The sequence below is a fragment of the Pongo abelii genome, chromosome 5 (genome assembly GCF_028885655.2).
Source record: "Pongo abelii isolate AG06213 chromosome 5, NHGRI_mPonAbe1-v2.0_pri, whole genome shotgun sequence".
Lineage (NCBI taxonomy): Eukaryota > Metazoa > Chordata > Mammalia > Primates > Hominidae > Pongo > Pongo abelii.
The window spans coordinates 85,783,342-85,798,914 of record NC_071990.2 but is presented as its reverse complement, the minus strand read 5'-3'; positions in this window follow the sequence as shown (position 1 = coordinate 85,798,914).

The following is a 15,573-nucleotide window of genomic DNA, read 5'->3' as shown; positions in this document are numbered from 1 at the left end:
CAAGGGGGGTGCTATGCTTTAAATGTTTGTATCCCCACAAGACTCGTATGTTAAAATCCCAATCCCCAAGGAGATGGTATTAGGAGGTAGGGCCTTTGAGAGGTGATTATATCTTGAGAGTGGAACCCTCATGAATGGAATTGGTGCCCTTATAAAAGAGACCCCTGCAAGAGACCCCTCACTCTTTCCACCCTGTGAGGAAACAGCAAAAGGGCTCCACAATGAATCAGGAAATTGGCCCTCATCAGACACCAAACGTGCTGATACCTTGATGTGGACTCCCCAGGCCCTAGAACTGTGAAAAATAAACTTCTCTTGCTTTTAAACCACCCAGTTTATTGTATTTTGTTGTCTGGACAAACTAAGAGTGAGGGAAGAATAGAACTATCTCCCATTTACCTATCCAGAGTTCTCCTCACTAGAGCCCAACCTCCCTGCAGCCAAAGCATGTAATGCCATAATTTGCCAGTGTCTGGAGCACACATGTCCATACAGACTACAGTGCTCTCGCCCACTATGTGGCCAGGGAGAAAGCGTTAGCCCCACCAGGTCCTGCTGGCTATTGAAGACCTCTCTCCTTTTGCCTTTAAAGGACTATTTGGTGTTCTCTCTCTTAATAAGCTTCAATTAGATTTTGATTATGAAGGGCTTTTTAGAACAGTTTTATTGATGCTTTAACACATTTTCTTAGCTGGAAGCTAGTTTAGGAACCAGTTTGAGAAGCTTGTAAATGGAAACTACAGGGAGTGGTCTTTTCCTAACGAATTCAAACTAAGTGACTTCCTAATGTTACATGGGTTTTTGTCATTTTCCTGGTAGACTTTTCTTTCTCGATGAATTTGAGCCCTGCTATCTTGTAGGATGATAAACTATGAAAGAGTACATAAAATAATTATTTTCACAGCCTTTTGAAAGCCTTCCAGCCCTGGGTAGTGTTTTGAGTATATAAGTGTTGCCCTGAAGCACTGTCAGAAGTCCAGCAGCCTTGAGGCCTGGGGGCACACTGGGACATGCAAAGTCCCCATCCCCAGGATAGCAGAGTCTGTAGGAGCTGGGTACTTCATCCTTCCATCTCAGGCCTGGAGGCCTGAGACTTAACTTTTTAATTAACTATTAATATCTATTTTAGAATAATTTTAGATTTATAGAAAAATTGCAAAGATAGTACAGAGTTCTCATATACTCCACACCACGTTATCCCAATTATTAACATCTTTTGTTAGTATGTTACATTTGTTACAATTAGTGGTCCAATATTGATTAGTTATTATTATTCTTAAATAGAGTCCACAGCTTATCCATATGTCCTTCGTTTTCCCCTAATATCCCTTTTCTGCTCCAGAGCCCCATCCAGAATGCCACATTACGCTTAGTCATTTAGTTGCCATGTCTCCTTAGGCTCCTCTTGGTGGTGGCAGTTTCTCAGGTTTTCCTTGCTTTTGATGACCTTGACAGTTTAGGGGAGTGCTGGTCAAGTATTTTGCAGAATGTACCTCAGTTGGGATTTGCCTGATGCTGTTCTCATGGTTTGAATGGGGTTTCAGATTTTTGGGAGGAAGACCACAGAGGTAAAGCAACGTCATTATCATATGTAATCATATCATATCAAGTACATATTATCAACATATTTATCAGTGTAAACATTAACCTTGATCTCCTGGCTAAGGTAGTGTTTGTCAGCCTTCTCCACTACTTTCTCCCTACCTTTTTATTTTATTCTTTTTGGAAGACAGTCACAATGTACAGTCCATACTTGAGTGGGGAATTATGCCCCCTCTCTGAGGGCAGAGTATCTACATAGTTATTTGGAATTCTAGTGCATGAGATATCTGATTTGTTTCTTCTTTCCCAATGATTTATTTATTCAGTCATTTATTTACATCAGTATAGATTCATGGATGTTTATTTTCTACTTTGGACTATAATTTAATACCTCTTTTTTGTTGTTGCTCAAATTCTTCTATCTTTGACCGTTGGGAGCTCTTTCAGTTGGTTCCTGTGCCCCTTAAACATACTCTCATTATTATAGGTGTTACAATTTGTTTTGAGCATTTGGTTGCTTTTCTAGCACTACAAGATACTCCAGACTCATTTGTATGTTACTTGCCTCGGTCCTGGAATCAGCCATTTCTTCAAGAAGCTTGGCTCCTTTTACTGGGGAATTGTATTAGAAACTAAAATCTGGTTGCTGAGTATGCTCATGCTACTGATGTGTCATTGGTGGAAGGCGCTGTCAGCTGAAGGAGCAAGGAAAGGTTTGCTTCGATATGGTTTGGCTCTGTGTCCCCACCCAAATCTCACCTTGAATTGTAATCCCCATAATCCCCACATGTCAAAGGTTGGACTAGGTAAAGGTAACTGGATCATGGGGGTGGTTTCCCTCATGCTGTTCTTGTGATAGTGAATTCTCACAAGATCTGATGATTTTATAAGCATCTGACATTTCCCCTGCTTGTGCTCACTCCGTCCTGCTGCCCTGTGAAGAAGATGCCTGCTTCTCCTTTACCTTCCACCATAATTGTAAGTTTCCTGAGGCCTCCCCAGCAATGCAGAACCATGAATCAATTAAACCACTTGCCTTTATAAATTGCCCAGGCTTGGGTATTTCTTCATAGCAGTGTGAGAGTGGACTAATACATGTGCATATTATAACACATGCATGTAGATACAGCTATGGATATTTCTATAGGTAATCATCTACATTTATATTAATCTAAACATAAGTTTATAGTGATGTCTCTAACTCTAGAAACCTAAATTTTGCATATGGTTAGGTCTTAATGGAGACTTAAATTTTACATGTGATGGTGGATTGTCTGGTTTGTTCTGTAAAATTTTAGCATTCTCCCAGTTTTTACTTAGAGACTGGAGGGGCAACAGACAGCTAGTTGGGAGGAATGGTTAGAATTGTGGCAGCTCAATGACAACATGAGAAACAGCAGTGGAAAACAGAAGCAGCCACATTTGGTAGAAATAGAAGCAATATCAGCTAGAACAGTAGCACTTTCCAGGGGCTGTTTAGTATAGGAGCAATAGTGTTCAAGTTATCTTAGCCATCTAGAGAGAAATGTCAAGAAAGAGAATCAGAACTGCCACAGATTTGAACAGCATAGTAGTCTGGGGGCCATTAGAGAAATGATAAACAATGCCTACAATTCAGCAGTCACTGCTATTCAAGATAGAGGTCCTGGTCACCAAGAGAAGGTACAATGTGTTTACTGTGTTTATCACAGCTGCAGGGCATCTCACACATTTTAGAAAGGTTTCCACTAAAATAGTTAAAAACAGCTGTGGTGCTTTAAGCATTATCAGCTTTAAGCATTATCTGCCTTAGAATCTACATTTGCTATAAACCCAGATGACAAATCCAAGGCCTCTCACTGAGATTTCTAGAAATCCAAATTTGGGCATGGTGGCTCATGCCTACAATCCCAGCACTTTGGGAGGCCAAGGTGGGCACATCACGAGGTCAAGAGATCAAGACCATTCTGGCCAACATGGTGAAACCCCGTCTTTACTAAAAATACAAAAATTAGCTGGGTGTGGTGGCACGTGCCTGTAGTCCCAGCTACTCGGGAGGGTGAGGCAGGAGAATCACTTGAACCAGGGAGGCTGAAGTTGCAGTGAGCAGAGATCACGCCACTGCACTCCAGCCTGGCAACAGAGTGAGAGTCTGTCTTGGAAAAAAAAAAAAAAAAAAAAATCAAGCTGCTTAAAAGGTGATTTAAATTTAATGGATTTCTAGACAACTTTCTTTAAACTGAAGTCTTATCTAGCTAGGCTTTGTCTTGGCCTTGGCCCTTGGCCATCAGAACTCCCCATTAACTAGTCTCCCCATTCCCAGGGCTGAGAAGTCGGGCTTTTTTGAGATGTTCACTTTTTTGAGATGCTGCTAATGAAGCCTGAGGCAGCTGCTCTCAGCTGGAGAGAAGGTCTGAACAACTGGGACCCCAAAAGATTTTTTCAGGGACCAGAGAAGTGTCTCTTCCACCTCAGCTACTTTACCCTCTGATTCTGAATAGTCAGGTTTGGGAACAGCAGTGCTGAGTACACAGAGAAGAGGTTCTTTGTTTTTGCCTCTCTTCCTCTCCTTTCCCCTTCCTCTCAGCTCACCCTCTCTCTCATTCATGCAACAAATACATACGACACCCTGATATTGTTTAGAGGTTTATCCTTTCCAAGTCTCATGTTGAAATGTGATTCCCAGTGTTGGAGGTGAGGCCTGGTGGAGGTGTGTGGGTCATGAGGATGGATTCCTCAGGAATGGCTTGGTGTCATCCCCATCCTTACAGTAATAAGTGAGATCCCCCTCTGTTAGTTCACAAGAGAGCCGGTTGTTTAAAATGGGTGTGGCACCCACCCCGCTTCCTTTTTCTCTCACCATGTGACATGCTTGTTCCCCCTTCCCCCTCTGTCATGAGTGGTAGCTTTCTGAGGACCTCACCAGATGCTGATGCTGACACCATGCTTCTTTGTGCAGCCTTTATAACCATGAATTAAATAAACCTCTTTTCATTATAAAAGGTATTCCTTTATAGCAGCAGCACAGATGGACTAGTACAGAAAATTTTGCTTTATACCTGGTTCAGTGCTGACCCTCGGTGCAGCACTGAACAAAAGAGACATGGTCTGTGATATAGTAGAACCTTCACTCTATTTGGGAAAACAGACATCAAACAACTTATTTACTAAATTATACAATCACAGTCATGTTAGGTGCTCACAGAAATGGGATTTTTATCTATTTGGTGAGGATGGGATGAGGTTTCTCTGTTTGGTTAAGATCTGAGGGATTCCTCTGCTCACTTAATGGTAGCTGATGTTTCTTGACCCTCTGTGTCAGGCCTGTGCTAAGCATTTTACTTTTGTTATCCTACCTAATTATTATACCAATACCTAAGGATACCTATTGGCTATTCTCATTCTCATTTTGTAGATGAGGATCCTGAGATTTAAAAAGGCTAAATAACTTGCCCAGAGATACAGAGCTGTTAAGTGAGTGTGTCATGACTTGCAACCAAGGTCAATCTGGATACAAAGGCTGTGCTGGTTGCCTCCTAGCACCTGCCTGCTTCTTTGTGAGGCTAGTCTCAGAGTGAAATGCCAGAAGGAGCAAGTGATCGAACAATTAGTAAAGGTAGCCCTATGACTGAAAGTAAAGCGACCTGGTTGGCTCATTTTGCCGAGTGCCATTTGAACAATGTTTAGTTACAATTATTAAATATTATTTTATTTGAACCCCACAGGTAAGTGATGGTCCTTGCCCGTCTTTCAGGAATTTGACCAGAATACTCTTAACTGCTGTGGCCCCTGGAAGTTGTTACGACACGTGGAGTGTTCACTGCATATGCATGACAAAGCTTGTATGTTGGCTAATTCAGTTCCCTTAAGATCTTTTACTCCTCATCTCAGTCCCCACTACCACTGCTTTTTTTTCCCCCTGTCATTATCTCTTGCTTAGATCATTGCAATAGAATCGGAATTGGATTTTATACTCGTGTCTTTTCCATCTATTTTCTATCCGTGGCCTCTTCTTCTTAAAACCCCATGATGAATTTCCACTGCTGACATAAAAGAATTCAGCATGGCCTATCATGGCCTACTGAGACCTGCCCTTTCTCCCTCCTGGCCTTATTTCCCACCACACCTTTGTTCTTCCACTCCTCCATTACCTAGCCATCCTCAGGAGGGCCCTCTTGATTTCTCACCTCCAACCTTTTCCTGATATCCTTTTGGCTTTACTGCTATCTGACTGGTCCTCTGCTCACTCAGTGCACGGCTTAAGTACTTCCTGCTCTGTGAGAGTGTTCCTTGGAGCTCATCCTTTTCTCTGTGGGCTGTTGACTATGGACACACCTCTTTTTCTTCTCATCACACCACATTGTAACAGTCAGCAAACTTTTTCTGTAAAGGGTCAGATAGCAAATATTTTTGGCATTGTAGGCCACAGGGTCTTTGATGCAACAACTTAGATCTGCATTTGTAATTTAAAAGCAGCCATAGACAATATGTAAGCAAATGACAGTGTCTATGAAATTTTTACATATAAAAACAGGCAGCATTCCTAATTTAGCCCACAGGCTGCAGTTTGTCATCCCCTGTTATATTCCAGTCAATTATTTATTTGCTTCTCTCCCTCACTAGACTGTGAGTTCCTTAAAATGGGAGGATTTGTCTTGGTTACCTTTCTGTTCTCAGCATCTAATTTGGGTCTGACACAGAGTACTTAATAAATGCTGCACAGATTAATGTGTGAATGAATACATGAATTAAGTTGGGAACTAAGCATTTAATGGTGTCAGCAAGTGAATCATTGTGAAAGTAGAAACACATCAAATCTGCACAGGGCAGGATCCTTCTGTATATATCAGGGAACTCAGAGAAGGCACCTTTGCTATTACCTGGATCACTGTGGCTGGAAAGCTTTGCCACTTCCATGTTAGGCTTCCAAAAAGTAAAAGGAAACTGCAGCCTTGGGCTGATGGAACCAGTTTTCCAAAATCCAAGTATCTGTAAACCAATAATGTTAAAGCCCAGGAGGGTTTTTGAATGTGGGTTTTGCTTCATACTCACTCCTTTCCATAGAGGAATTCTTAGTCACTGGGTTTGCTCCAGGGAGTCTCAGGGTTTAGGGGTGCAGCCACTCACTTTTACACAATTTAAGATTGGCAGCTTCTATGCCCATGATTTGTTGATCAGGCCTTATTCCTTTAGTTCAAGGTACAGCAGGGTGACTAATTCCTGGTGGGAGAATTTATGGGCTTTCTAAGTAAATTCCTCTGAAGAAGGAGAAGCTATCTGGATAATTCACTTATTTTGAGTCCCTCATTCTCTAACAAAGCTGGATAGGGGAGAAATTAGCGTGCTACCAGGGGAAAGCCAGTAACCACATATTAGGGCTTTAACATACTTTTTAAAGAACTTTTCAATGTTACAGACACTTTATGGAACCAAGGCAATTAGATAATTATGTTGAGCAGCATTTTGGTATTGAATTTTGATTTGGTAGGAGAAAGGAAAACTGTGGGCTCACAGTACATTTAGAAATTTTTTCCTTATGTAAAATGGAACGGAGGAACACAGGATAAACAGTGTGATTGGAAAAGGGAACAAATGACCTGTATTTAACTGAATTGCATTGATTTTCCTTTTTACTGAATACTTTCCTCTATTTTGTTCCACTTATGTTTGCTTGTGCCAATTTCTTCCATAGAATTTTATACAATGAAAAAAGGAAAATAAAGAGCCATTTTGTCAGAATCCTAAAATCGTAGTTTGATAAACCTGGCCCACAAATATTTTTCCCATACTGTTTCCAGTCCTAATATGTAGGTTTCCAACACTTCATATAGTTGAACATATCTACAAAAAAAGACAGCAGACATTTGTTCTTTCAATTACAACAGATATTTGGTGAGTGCCTTCCTCCTTCCCCAGGTATCTTGCTATAATCTAATACAATGAGTGATACAATGATGACTAAAGCTTTCCTACCTTTCAGAAGCCCATAGTTTGGTTGGGAACTGTTCCAGTCTCCTATTGCTCGGTAAAGAATACTCCAGACTTTGTGACATAAAATAACAATCACTTTATCTTGCTCTTAGTTTCTGTGTTTCAGGGGTTTGGACAGAGCTCAGTGGAGTTGTCTTCTGTCTGTTTCACAAGTCTAGAGCCTCCACTAAGAATACCCCAGTAGAATGGGAGACATTTGAATGGTTGGGGGCAGAATCATCTGGAGATTTTTTAACTCCCATGTCTGGTGCCTGGATTGGGATAATCAGTTGGGCTTGGCTGGGGCTGTTGACTAGAGCATATACATGTGACTACTCCATGCAGCTTCAGTTTCTTCTAGCATGGTGACGAGGCTCCAAACAGGAGTACCTGAGATGGAACATCCAAGAGACCAAGGTAGAAGCCGAAAGAACTAAACTTGGAAGTCATGCAGTGCTACTTCTTCACTGTGGCCATTGCAAGTTCTAGGAGAAAGGAATTGGACTCCATTTCTTGAAGGTGGGATGGCAAGGACACACAGCAAAAGGGCATGTGGCATGGGAGGTGTTGGTGCAGTAATCTTTGGAAAATCCAATCTACCATAAGGAATTAGACATGTGAACGTGTAACTATAATATATTCTGTTAAATATTTCAGTTATATATTACTGGGAAATAACCCATCCCACAGCCTGATCCCTTGAAACAACAATTATCACTTATTAGCTGGACAGTTATTTGCCACATGGCATTGAATGGGGTCGTTCACATGGCTGTATTCAGCTAGAAACTTGGAATGCCCAAGATGGCGTCACTCATGTTTGGGAATGTCTAGGAGCTCCATGGTTCTCCAAATGGTCTCTTGTCATATAGTAGCCTGTTCCCAAGCTTCTTTGTGAGGTGTCTGGCTTTTATTAAGGCTTCATAACTGACACAGGGTTACTTCCACTGGATTCCATTCAAGTCACAAGGCCAGCCAAGATTGAAGGAGTAGGAAATACACTAGTGGAGTGGCATGTGCATATGGGGATGGGGGCCATCATTGGTGGCCATCTTTGGAGACAATCTACCACATTAGAGGTATCATGAAAGTGCTCTGGGAACACAGATGAAGAATCAGACAGCTTTGCCAAATTACCTCTAAGAGTTTCTGTATTCAGTTGCAGGGAGATTCAGGTTGGGCGTGATGGGTGGTAGGGTATCCAGGGAAGATATGACATTTGAACTCTTGAGTGCTCTAGGTAGACCAGATGTGGAAAGCATTATAAACAGAAGAAACTGCATGAGCAAAAATGGGGAGGCTGGAAAGTGCATGGGAAATAGAGGGAGGTGAAGTAAGAAACACACACATATAATATATAGTAGGTAATATATACATATGATACATATGATATATCCATATGTGAGTAATAGAATTGGGATAGAAAAGAATGTCATTAAATAAGCCTATGCTTAGGCATGTTTGTGAAGGTTTTCTTGGGGTCTTGCCAAGGTGTTTGAACTTCATTAAATTGGGAACATGAACTGAGAGGTTTTAAAAGACAGAATCATAAGAAGTAAAGTGGAAGGAGGAAAGGTTAGAGGTAGGTAGAACCATTATGATGGTGTTTTGACAGCTTAAATGAGTTCTAATGAAGGTTCGTACCACAGATGAAATGAAGAGGAACCTCTGTGGGGCAAGATATAGAGAAAACACAAAACAATTTGTGCAGAGGAACGGGGCCAACAGGATCATTTTTATATGTAATTTAAGGGCCACTGGAAGGGTAACCTGCCCAAATTCTCTTCTACATTTTGTCATTCTGGAATTCTGCCATTACAGTTAGCACATTTGTATTAAGATTTTCCCTCTTCCTTTAGTCCCCAAAGCAGACCCTACTGTTCATGACTTTATCAGAACTATTTCCTTGGAAAAAAAAAAACCCAAGTAGTGTGCAACCAATATGAAATTTTTAGAACCGCTGCCTTCAAAGCACTGACATAGTAAAAGGCATATTGGAGCTAACTGGATACTAGAGGAGTTTCATTGTGATATAAGGTCAAACTTCTTACTATTTAGAGGCGTTTACAGTAGAAAAGACTACCCATTCATTCAGCCAATATTTATCTAGTGGCTTACCACATGCAAGGCATTATTCTAGGGGGTGAGATATAGCAGTGAATGAAATAGTCTTTGCTCCCATAGACCTTTTTTTTTTTCTTGCAGTAGATATTGATTTGCCAAACCCAGAGATGTCTTTAAAAATGGAGTTTATCTGGCTAACATGGCATAAGTCTAGTCCTCACCTAAGTGGGATATGTATGCATTATATGGCATCACACACCATAGATTTTGCTGTACTTACCACTTATTAATGTGGACAATCACTTATTACTAACAAGGAGGCTGTTCCAAGAGATTGAGCACAGAAGTGATAGTGAGTGACCTTCAAGAGAAGGAGAATGACATGCTCAATAGTTGGGACCCAAAGTGGTGGTTTTTTGTGTGCCTATTCAAATTTTGACATTTGTAGAATATGTTCATTCTCATAGTATATTTGTTTCCATCCTGCTTGGTTTGTTTTTAACACCGATTAGTTCTCATGCCCTTTGCCACTGAAGTGGATCTCCAACAACTTCTCAGATGGGAAGCATTATGGCTGTGAGGGAATGTGTTTCCAATTGCTGCCTCCTCTAATAACACCGGCAAGTGTATGGGAGAGATTTAGGAGCCAAGTGCCACAGAGAATTATATCAACACTCATTCTGGGGTTGAATTTAGACAGGCACTTTAAGGACTCCAAGCCTTGCTGTTAACAAAACTTAGAAGGACTATATCAAAAGGTAAGTATCTCTCTGGATAAACCTGAATTTCATCTACAATATACTTTCTGTTATTTATCAGAATTCTATTAGTTTGCACTTGCATGTAATTATAGTAAAGCGATAATTCCTGCTAACTATGGTGACCATAAGGACCAGAAATAACTTGAAGAAACCTTAACTGACTCATCAAAGAAAGGTTATGTTCTTTTTAGAGTACTCAGTATTAAGCCTATTTTGTTGTGGTCTATATTGCTAATTCATGTGTGGATCATATGTAACTCTTTATTAACCAAAGCACCTCTTTTCACAACCAGGCAAGAAAACTAATAATTTATAATAATTTAAAAAAACTCAAATTCTTTTATTTATTTATTTTTATTATACTTTAAGTTCTGGGGTACATGTGCAGAACGTGCAGTTTAGTTACATAGGTATACACGTGCCATGGTGGTTTGCTGCACCCATCAACCTGTCACCCACATTAGGTATTTCTCCTAATGCTATCTCTCCCCTAGTCCCCCACCCCCTGACAGGCCCTGGTGTGTGATATTCCCCTCCTTGTGTCCATGTGTTCTCATTGTTCAACTCCCATTTATGAGTGAGAACATGCTGTGTTTGGTTTTCTGTTTTTGTGTTAGTTTACTGAGAATGATGGTTTCCAGATTCATCCATGTCCCTGCAAAGGACATGAACTCATCCTTTTTTATGGCTGCATAGTATTCCATGGTGTATATGTGCCACATTTTCTTTATCCAGTCTCTCATTGATGGACATTTGGGTTGATTCCAAGTCTTTGCTATTGTGAATAGTACCACAATAAACATACGTGTGCATGTGTCTTTATAGTAGAATGATTTATAATCCTCTGGGTATATACCCAGTAATGGGATTGCTGGGTCAAATGGTATTTCTAGTTCTAGATCCTTGAGGAATTGCCACAGTGTCTTCCACAATGGTTGAACTAATTTACACTCCCACCAATAGTGTAAAGGCATTCCTATTTCTCCACATCCTCCCCAGGATCTGTTGTTTCCTGACTTTTTAGTGATCACCATTCTAACTGGCATGAGATGGTATCTCATTGTGATTTTGATTTGCATTTCTCTAATGACCAGTGATGATGAGCATTTTTTCATATATTTGTTGGCTACATAAACGTCTTCTTTTGAGAAGTGTCTGTTCATATCCTTTGCCCACTTTTTGGTGGGGTTGTTTTTTCTTGTAAATTTGTTTAAGCCCTTTGTCAGACAGATAGATTGCAAAAATTTTCTCCCATTCTGTATGTTGCCTGTTCACTCAGAGAATAGCTTCTTTTGCTGTGTAGAAGCTCTTTAGTTTAATTAGATCCCATTTGTCAATTTTGGCTTTTGTTGCCATTGCTTTTGGTATTTTAGACATGGAGTATTTGCCCATGCCTGTGTCATGAATGGTATTGCCTAGGTTTTCTTCTAGGATTTTTATGGTTTTAGGTCCTACGTTTAAGTATATAATCCATCTTGAAAAACTCAAATTCTTTAACTTCCTTTTTTAGCCTACTTGCATTTTGTTTGGCTGTGTTTTTGTTTGATCATCTATGCAACTCTCAATAATAAAAACTGTCCACAGTTTATCTAAAAATCACACAGCTGCTGTTTTCACATTTTTATTAACATGTATTAATATTTTCAAACTAATATTGCTTTTGGAATGAAAGTGTGTGTGTATCATGTGCGAGTGCGCTGCACACACACACACACACACACACGCACACACACTCTCCTAATTCTTCTCAGAGGCATTTGATGGCAGATAGAAAAATGATCTAAGTAGCAGATACATGATATCATTTTTTCCCTTGGGTAGTTTACAATTTGGATTTAGGTTCAAAGAATTAAGTGTTTTAGCCTACAATGATTTCATGGAGGCTAATTGCCTAGAACTTGTAATCTGCATCCTTAAGATATTTAGTAATTTCTAAATATAGAAATTACAGAGGGCATTGTTGAGGCCATTCTGCTACAATAGAAAGGAGTTTGCTGCTTGTATATTTGGAACATTACTAGAGCCTTTGAAGCACTTAATAATTGCTTTAAACAGTTTGTTTTTCAACAAGAATATTTTGGAAGCAGTAGCGGCTGGAGTTTACTCTTTTTGGGCCTTTGCTCTAAATTCACTTTTGCTGACAGTTTTTGATGAAAAACACACCACATGTAATATTATATGCGTGACTATTTAAAATGAGAATGTGAGGGTTATTATTTTTTAGCTGAGACTATCAAGGCAGTTTCTAACTATTGATTACTCAATCATCCAAATAAAAAATGAGGCAAGAATAGCAGAGATCAGATGTTGGCACAGCTTCCCATCTGTTGTGTCATGTTGTCTTTTCCTGTTCATTCATCCTAAAAATCTTGATTTAACACCTGTGATGTGCCAAACACCTTTTTGGGGATATATCATTTAACAAGTAAAGATCTCCTTTCCTATGAACCTTACTTTCCAGTGAGAGGAGATGGGCAATATAAAATAAACATAAATTGTATGATACTCTAGGAGGGAATAAGTGCTATTTAGAAAGAGAGAAAGGAGAGCAGGATAAGGGGGATCCAGAGTTTCAGGACTGGTAGTGGAGATTTGCAGTTTTAAATAAGGTAGCTCTGTTAGGTCTTATTGAGAAGTTAGCATGTAAACAGACTTAATTGAATGGGTGAAGCACTAGTCATGCATAAATCTGGGAAAGGAATGTTCTATGCAGGGGAATAGCCAGGGTAAAAGTCCTAAAGCAAGAGCATGCTTGGCATGTTGGAGGACCAGCAAGGAGGCCACTGTGACTGGAGATAGTAGGCAATGAGGTCACAGCAATAGCAGAAGTCAATCCTGGATGATCTTCTGGGCTTCTGGGCCATCAGAGATTTTTGGGTGCATGAGCGGGATGATCTGCCTCATATTTTAAAGAACTCCTCTGGCTGCCTTGTCGAGTAGACTGTGGTGGGGTGTCTTCATTTCCCAGAACTGCTGTAACAAAGTACCATAAACTGGGTGGCTTAAAACAACAGAAATTTATTCTCTCACAGTTCTGGAGGCCAGAAGTCCAGAATCTGTTGGGAAACTGCATTCTTTCTGGCCAGCAGAGTCCCCCTTCAGTAAACCAAATTCACTGAGAAATTGTAAAAAGTCGACCCAACATGCAGGGTTAAAGTTTGATTGAAACATAATACTTACATTTTTCATTATTTTCTTCAGGAAAACATTTTCTGGCATTATATAAATTTCTTTTACCAATTTCCCTTACTTTTAGTCCAGGGAGAAACTGCACCTGAATCTGTAATTTTTTTCTGGTTGCAGGCATGCCTAGTCTAAGTTTTTGACACCAGTAGTCTCTGGTGTCAATATATTACCTAGTCACTGTGTAGTGGCCACTATTACTGGCATCTGGTTTGAAATCTTCAAACCAGATCTCAAGCATGAGGAAGGCTCATGGGATTGAAAATTGTTCCAGTTGTTTTTCACTTTTATCTGATATCTTAATTTTAGAATTGCTTTAGTATAAGACACTGATATAAAAATTATGGAATATTAGTTAATTTACTCAGCAAATATTTCTAAGCAACTGATTTTCAAGATGGTGAGGACACACAATGAGCAATGTGGACACAAAAAGTCCCTGTTCTTGCATAACCTTCATTCTAGTGGGTGGAGACAGAAAATTAACATAATGTGTAGTAAAATATATAGACTTTCAGTTGGTGGTTAGTGCTATGGAAAAAAATAAGGCAGTAAAATGATGTGGGGAGTGTTGGGAGCTGGGGGAGTTTTAAATAGGGAGATCAGGAAAGACACTAAGGAGAGGTTACTGGAGCAAAGACTTAAGGAGGTAAGACAATCACATAAATATGAGAGACAAGCATTTCAAGCAGCAGAACAGCAAGTGCAAAGGGCCTGAGACAGGAGATGTTCTGACATGTTCAAAGAAGAGCAAAGAGGTTGGGGAAGACAGCAAACAAGAGTAGGAGATGAGTTCAAAGAGGAAATGGAGACTTTCTGGCTATTGTGATAACTTTGGCTTCTTCTCATAGTGGGATAGGAAGACGTAAAAAGCAGAAAAGTGACACAATTGGACATACATCAAGCAACATCACTGAATACTCTGTTGTGAATAGACTTGAGAGATCAAGAGAAAAAGTGGGGGAACCAATAAAGAGGCTTTTGCAATAATCTAGATGAGAGATGATGGGAACTTGGGCCTGAGTGGTAGCAGAGGAGGAGGATCAGTAGGCAGATTCTGGATGTGTTTTGAAAGCAGAGTCAGCAGGATTTGTTGATGGGTTAGAGGTGGAGGTTGAGAGGATGGACTTAACAATGAGCCTAAGGTTTGGGAGAAAAGCGCAGAATTTTGATTTGGAATATGATGGGTTTCAGATACATACTAGTTATATGAAGATGGTAAGTAGGGAATTTGGAGTTCAGAGGAGAGGCTGGAACTACAGACATACGTTTGGGAGTTGTCTGTGTAGACAGCATTTAAAAGGAAAAGATGGGATGAGATGATAGGGGGACAGGTATGAACAGAGAAGAGAAAGGAAGAGGTCCAGGGGCCAAGTTACGGAGTTTCCAATGTTAGGAGCTCGCTCATGGAGATAAAGAATATAGGAAAAGGAAACTGACATGGAGCAGCCAGTGCAGTAGGAGAAGCACATTTCTTGAGTTGAGAATCTTTTTGTACAAAGTGTTCATGCTCCTCTGTGTCTGTTTTTTACTGTTTATATTGATCTATTTTTATTTTTTAGATTAATGAGGCTGTTATCTTAATTAGAGCCCGGAGAAAGAGTAAATAAATACCAGAAGTAGATAAAAACCTCAACCTGAGGCTATAGATTAGATGTAAGACAAGCCCTTTTTACAGTAAGAGTGTGGTATAAATGAGCATGCACTGGAGTGAGAGGCCCTGGACTCTGGTTTCAATGCCTCTAGATCCAACTGTGTGATCCTAAATGAGTCACTTCTGCTTTCTCAGCCTCAGTTTTCTCATTTGTCAAAAGAGGCATTTGAACCAAGCAATCTCTCAGACCCCGTCTGCTCTCATATTCTATGCAGCTTCCTCAATTTTATGAAAAGGTTTTATCTCAGGTATGTTAAAGGACTGAGAAAACAGGATAAAGTCACTGACCACAGCTCATAGTGTAAAGGCCAGAGCCAAGTGAACAACCTATCACTGGAAGAACTGCTTATCTCAGACAAAGAGTCAGAGTGAGTGTGGACAGTGGGAGAGATGATATAGTGGGCTGCAGAGAGATGGGTA